Below are 7,508 nucleotides of genomic sequence, written 5' to 3'. Positions count from 1 at the left end.
GGGACGATGCCGGCGAAGCTTGGAGCTGCCATCGCCGTCGCCGGAAGAAAGAAGAAAGGAGAGGGGATGCGACGGGAGAGAAGAGAAGAGGGGAAAGAGAGAGGGAGCGCCGGTGGAGAGGAGGACCGTCCATGCATGCTTCTGTCGCCGTGGAGTGCGTCGCCAGGAAGAGGAGCCCGACGCGAGGAAGGCGGCGCGTGAAGGAGAGAGAGGGGGATCCGAGGCTGAGCTGGTCCGCACACGCTCTGTCGCCGGTCCGCAGGTGATGGGTGGCCGAGGAGACAGAGGGATCCGAGGGTGGAGTGCGTCGCCGGTCCTCGCACGCTCCGTCGCCGTCGCTGGTGATGGGTGGCCAAGCGCCGGTGGTTCTGCATCTGCTTCTTCTTCTGCTTCGACTTCTCTATCTGCATCTTCTTCTTCTGCATCTGCTTCTGCTTGAGTTTCTATTTCTGATTCTATGACTACCTCTGCTTCTGATTTTGATTTGTTATTTTTTGATTTGGTTGTTGAATTTGGGTTGATTTGTTGAATTTCTGATTTCTGGATTTGTTGAATTTGTGTTGATTTTATTGATGTTGTTTTTCTTGGTGGTGGAGGTAAAGGTGCTGGTGGTGGTGGAGGGTATTTTTGTCCAAAAAAATTTAAACAGACGATTTTAATACGAAAAAACACGTTAAGAATGATTTTAAATCCAAAATTATGTTGGATACGGTTTTAATTCTGACCATCAATATTAGGAACCAAAACAATACTTATCCCTAAATATAACATATATCAAATTAATTAAATAACTAATTTAAATAACACAAACGTGTTTAAAACGAAATGGCACCAATGTAATCATTAGATTATCATAATTTTAGACTCGATAATCTATTGAAAGTACTGACAAAAAATTTGTCATAATTAACGTCAAACTGAAAAATTTTGTTAGTAAAAAATTTTCAGTGCTGTTTATACCGTTAATTACAGAATAACGATATAAATTTCAAGGTAACAAACGTTTTTTTATAGTGATGGGAGAAATATACAATTTAATTAACGTAAATTATGTCAAATATGTGTTGACAATTTGATTAACCTAAATTATAGAACAAATAAAATAATTTCAATTAAGGTTAACAGAAATAATTAAAAATAAGATTAAAAAATTATTTTAATTAAATATTTGAATAAATTAAATTATCATTAAAATGTTGATTAATATAAATTATAATAAATTGTATGATATTTAAATAATTAATAAAATAAATTAGAATTTATTGTAATAAATTATATTTAATAAATTAAAGAAATAAATTAAAAAATAATAAAATACTTTTAAAAATATATTAGGTGAGCACTATCATTAACTACAAAATCTAATTTTAATATAATAAAACATCTAAATAATTTAGTACTCAAAATGTGCTTTTAATGATCTTTTATGTACACTATTAAAATATGTCACATTACGTATTTTTGTTTTGTATATAGTATTTGTTTTATGTATTTCCATAAATAATAAGTTTATTTAATTTAATTTAAATAAAAAAGCATGTCATATTCTATGTTAGCCTACGTTAAAACATCCGAAATAGCATACAAATGTATATATATAATAGCGAAGCGAACATAAAGGCACATCCCTTCGAGAACATCCGATAAAATTAGAATGATAGAGAGAAGATTAGCATGGCTCCTGCTCAAGGATGACATGCACAAATTGAGAAATGGTCTAAATTTTTTTTTTTTGGTCGATGGATTCCATCTTTCTAAGTATGGTCTTCTTCCTACGGTATTTCTTGATGGCAGAGGCAACCATTTTCCATCGTTCCAAATTTCAATGACAATAGCCGAGTCGAAGCACTTCATCATGGTCGTTTTAACCATTTCTATCTGTTGTGACGACTTCACTCTCCATCTTCATTTCTTTTTTTTTTCCTGTAGAAGCAAACATCCCCTTTTATTAATTTCTTGTTTTATTTTCTCATTCTTTTGTTTTTGGTTAATTTACTTATGTTTTTTGTGACATTTTTTTATGTTGGTTGAGGATTTTCAGATATCGAAATTTGCAAGAGATCTTCAGCCACACCTCCATTTGAGCACTTTTGAATATTACACTTTTTGCTCAAAAACTCAAGTCTTTAGTTCAGTTCAGTGAGTGAGTGAGCGAGCGAGTATGAAGGTGGTGGCGCTCGTTACCGGCGGCAAAGACAGTTGCTACGCCATGATGAAGTCCATTCACTATGGCCACCAGGTTCCCCTTTTTTATTTTTTAAAATTATTTCTCTTTCCTTAATTTTTGTTCTTAATTTTCTTTTATTTTTGCTTTTTGGTGTTGGAGGTAGATAGTTGCGTTGGCGATCTTGTGGGCTGATGATAAAGTCGACGAGTTCTATGGCTACGTGTACTATAACGATAGCTACATGTACTATACCGTAGGCTTTCTTCTTTCGCATTTTTTTTGGTTATTTGCATTTTAACTTAGTACTACTTTGAATATGGTATAGTAATAAAATTCCACATTTCAATTGTTAGGTCAGTGTTGTTTTAGTTTTGTTTCTCCATTCATGTTTGGAGATTATTGTTTTAGGTTGGTCATCAGGTTATTGTTAGCTACGCGGAATGTATGGGGTTGCCGTTGTTTAGGAGGCAAATTCGAGGAGAGGCAAGGCAAGCTTTATTGACATAAATCTATTTTGTAGAACGTATGATTTTATTTTAGGCAAGTTCATAGGTTAGTTTCAGATAATTTTAAGGCAATTGGGATGTAACTAAAAGTCCTCATAACATGCTTTATGGATTATTTTATGCAAGTTGAAAAGGCGATTTGTTTACTTACAATTCATGTCTTAATTATTGTCATAAAAAGGCTTGATATGTATTTAGAAAGGTTGAGATGCATAATGTGTTTTATATATATAGAAAAAGAGATTCTTTCATATGAGAAGAAGGATAATACAAACTGAGGATACGGTTTCCCCTATACAAAATCAAAACAAAACAAAAGATTTATCTATAAAGCAAATCTTTTCAATTTCTCAACATGTCTAAGAGAGGAACTTCTGTATAAAGGTCATGAGTTCTGCACCAAGTTGATGCTAAATGTCTAATCCTATCACATAAAATATGTTTGTGAGAAATCGAATCTACATAGAGTCATTCAAGACATGCTTGTAACAAAAACTAAAATAGGACATTGGCATAATTTTAAAACTGAAATGGTTTATTAGTGTGTTTTATCCTCCGAAATATGCAACAACTCGGGTGTTACATATCTAGGGTACCCTTTCTTGTACTCAAACTTGTTCCTAACTCTAAATGCTTATTCCCAGATTGCATTCTCCAAAGCTTTAGAATATGAATTCATATAATTAATGTTCAGTTTTAACCTTCAAATAATATTTTCTCGATAGACATACTGTGGTTGGTTACATAACAACCGAGGGTGATGAAGTTGAAGATATGTTTATTTTACTTCGTGAGGTGAAAAGGCAGATGCCTGAAGTTACTGCAGTGTCTTCTGGGGTCATCGCAGAAGACTATTGGAGATTGTGGGTGGAAAGTGTTTGTTCAAGGTTAGGCCTTATTTCTCTGGCTTACTTGTAGAAACAAGATCAATCATTGCTCCTCCAAGAAATGGTAAATGGCAGCGTAATTGATAGCTAGTCTAGTCATGCATGCATGCAATTATGCATTGATTTTTTTGGTTCTTATCATTCAAATTTCATATAATACTAACTCAGTTCTAGTCCTGATCAGACTGCAAATGGAATTTTGGCTGTGATTGTAAAGGTATAATTTTTTTAACTTTCCTTGTAATGTCTCTTACTCTTTATGGTTTTTCTTCTTCATTATAAATGAGAGAGAATTCCTATGTTCTAATCATATGGTTGTTCTTATTCTAAATTGTCAACAATTGACAACATTCAACGATGTCATGATACTAATGTTAGTACTTTTATAAAATTGAGCATTGCCTTGGTGTTGAATGAATGATATGGCGCCATAGAAAAGAAAGTGTTACAAGTGATGACATTTACTTCTATACAGTAATTATTATGTTCAACTTGCTTTTGTATAAGGCAGTTTTTAATCTGGAATTTAATGCTTTTTTCTATTTTACAAGGTATGCGCCATGGGTTTGGTGCCTGGAAAGCACTTGGGTAAAGAAATAGCATCCTTAAATGTTTATTTGAACAAGTTACCATGGTATGTCAAAGTTATTTATTTTTTAATTTTTATTTATTTATTTTTATTATTTATTTTGTGTTATGTCTATGCAAATTCTTCCAAGTTTCTAGAATAACATCATGCCATGGTTTTAGTTCATCCTTTCTTGTATTACCTCTTGCAGGTTACATAGATTTAGTGTTTCTGGTGAAATGGGAGAATATGAAACGTTAACTCTTGATTGCCCCCTATTCATTGTAAGTTCATACTCTCTCTCTTATGGCTGTGTAATCTTTGAATTTGGAGCTGTTCCTTACATATTTGTTACCGTTCATAAAGTTGGTGTTATTGTTTTCAATTTTGTGATCACACTGAACTTGAGAATTCAATCTTGTAATTGCTACTCATTTTGCTTCAATTTTGATCCCTATTTGTATTTCTATTTTCTTCTTTCATCAAAATATTCCTTTAAAATTCCAGAATGCTCGAATTGTGCTCGATGAATATCAAATTGTGAGGGACATTGAACATCCCTTTCATCCTGTTGGAAAACTTGATTATTTCAAATTTGATTTGGAAAAGAATGTAGATGTTCAATCTTTAACAACACCAGACAACATAAGTGAAACTTCAGTTCAGAAACTGGGAACTGTGTTTGAAGTGGAAGACACTTTAGAAAGATGTGAAGACACATTTAAGCCGTTGGATTGTAGTGCTGACCCAATTGATGACTTAGCACATAAATTTAACATCTCAAGAACAAATAACAAGATAACAATCTCCTTAAGTTGCTCGTTACAAGATTCATGCAATGGTGGTCTTCATTACTTTCCTGTTTATTTTTCAGATTATTTCATTGCCTCGTTATATTTGTGCATAGTTTCTTTCCTTGACGGAGCCGTATTTATTTTTCAAGAGCAGATTTGCGGGAAGATTTGAAGACTATTTTAGCAAAAATTGAATCACTATTAGCTGGCTTGGGTTTTGGATGGGAGACTGTTGTCTATATTCACCTTTACATAAATGACATGAGTAAGTTTTCAGAGACAAATGAGACATATGTGAAATTTATCACCCCGGAGAGGTGTCCATTTGGTGTCCCATCATGTAGCACAGTTGAAATGTCTCTAGTAGAGATGAATTTCAGCAAAGCATATATGGAAGTTCTTGTGTCAAATAATAAAGCTAAAAAGGTTTTGCATGTACAGAGTATTTCCTCTTAGGCATCTAGTTGCATTGGGCCATACAGTCAGGTAAATCCAACCTCATGTCATGATTTTCATTTCCTTTCTCATTGTGAAAATTGACTTGGTCACAACTGAAAGTGGTTTATTCTATGCAATATTGACAGTGAGACTATATGTAGAATGACTTTTTTTGTCAATATACTGGTATGGACCCACAAGTGCTTGGATCTTGATGACAAAGTTACTATACCACGGAAGCACCATTTCCATAGAGAAGAATTGTAGAATGCGAGTGATTTTTTTTAAAAATAATTTAGTGGATCCTTAATATTTCAATGGTAGCAACTGCACAAAGGTTTATTGACTATAGTCTCTACTTGGTTGAAACCAGATAATCATCTGCCTTTTGAACTTTATTTCTAAGTATCTATAATGTTTGGATGTCATGATTCAAGTCTTGGGAATTATTATAGATGATCTCATTAAAATATGAGAAAGTGTATTGAGTTATCTGATTGAATGATACAATTGTAGTGACTGTTCGTTTGGTTACCTCGAATTTTTCTTCATCATTTAATGTATGGTATTTGGTATATACTTTCACATTTCAAATGTTATATGGTGAAATGTCCTTTTATAATGTTAATGCTTTGGCTTTCAGGCAACCTTGCATGATAATATACTTTATATGGCTGGTCAGTTGGGACTCGACCCTCCGACAATGAATCTTTGCAGTGGAGGTGCTATCGCTGAACTGGAACTGGCTCTCAAAAACTGTGAAGCTGTGGCAAAATGCTTCAGAAACTGTGAAAATGTGGCAAAATGCTTTAATTGTTCAATATCCACAACAGTAATTATGTTTGTTGTTTACTGTTTGAAACGTGTCTCATCATCAGAGAGACATAATATGTAGGAGAAACTAGAAACAATCCTTAGGCAGATGAGGATCTTTTAGTTATAGAAACAAAACACCTGCAAAGCATTAGATCCCGTAGTCCTTTATGTCCTTGTTCCTGATCTACCTAAAAGGTACTATGGCCGTCCCATAAATTTATGCATTTTTATAACTTTAGGAATTATAATTTCCTTTTCTCTGTTACGCTTCCTTATTGTGAGTTGTGGTATCTTTTCTCAGTGAATTGTTCTCAGCATAACTAATGATAAAGCTGCTCTGAGTTCTCAGCATACTAGCTGAGTTCTCTTTTTTACTTTATTTTATGTTGTTATTTTATATTACTGTTTGATATGGGGTAGGTTGGTTGTAAGGGGATGGTTTTTATTGAATGACTTGTACTTTTCTTGATGATAAATGTTGATATGATATTAATGCTAAGATTTGGTTGGCATATTTCCAGTGCATGTGTAGAAATAAAGCCTGTTCTTTATGTTGACGATGGCACGCAGATAGCAACTGAGACCATAACAGAAAGTTCTGGTTCCGAAGCACCCCACTACTGGGGTTTCAAGCAGAAAAATTGGCATGATTCTTGTATTCGGAAACTTGTGGTTCCAGGAATGATTTGTGCTGTTACATTATCTATTACCAGTGAAGATGCTGCAAAGATATGTTTCCATTCTGTGTCTACTGATTCTGTCAATGATGATCAATATCTTCAACATAAGTCGCTCATGAAGAAGTCATCAAGATTCTGCTTCTATCTTCTAGACAAAGTCATGACCGATAATGGTTTTGGCTGGGAAGATATAATGGTCAGTATGTGTTTAAGTATGACATGCCAGATGTTTTCATCTTAAATGCCCAACGCATTCTTTATTTAATGTATTGATGCAAATAATTGATTTTCTCTATCTTGGGCAGAGTTTGAGGATCTATATCCCTGCAAGCCTTCAAATGTCGATAGATATACTGCTGCCTTTGTTCAACAAGGCTCTATTGGAACTTTCTGAAGCGAGCCAGAAGAAAGTTTTAAATGGCGAGGAGCCAATCTTCAACATAGTTCCTGTCATGGGTGCTGGTTGGTCTGCTTCATCCGTGTCCAATATAATAATAACTTGCGAATTACTCGCCCAGAAATCTGATGAAGATTTTGAAAAACACAACAGGGGGCAGTGGGGACCGCGTCCAGAAATATCATTAGAATCAACAAGCAATGATTAATTGATTATTCTAATTAGACAGTTGAACATTTTATTTAAGAAGTATTC

The 7,508-nt window shown here is 34.2% G+C and overlaps 1 non-coding gene and 1 pseudogene across 1 annotated transcript; both read left to right on the top strand.

The window, feature by feature from the left end:
- The first annotated feature begins 1,624 nt into the window (after positions 1-1,624).
- On the top strand, positions 1,625-1,727 carry LOC127740125 (U6 spliceosomal RNA). The gene has a single exon (XR_008000806.1). It is a non-coding gene; the product is annotated as a U6 spliceosomal RNA (small nuclear RNA).
- Positions 1,728-2,161: 434 nt separating this feature from the next.
- LOC107494376 (diphthine--ammonia ligase-like) lies at positions 2,162-7,250 on the top strand (annotated as a pseudogene).
- Positions 7,251-7,508: the final 258 nt, after the last annotated feature.

This window comes from Arachis duranensis, chromosome 6 (genome assembly GCF_000817695.3).
Source record: "Arachis duranensis cultivar V14167 chromosome 6, aradu.V14167.gnm2.J7QH, whole genome shotgun sequence".
Classification (NCBI taxonomy): Eukaryota; Viridiplantae; Streptophyta; class Magnoliopsida; order Fabales; family Fabaceae; genus Arachis; species Arachis duranensis.
The sequence above is the reverse complement of the archived record's forward strand: the minus strand, read 5'-3'. Positions and strand labels throughout refer to the sequence as shown.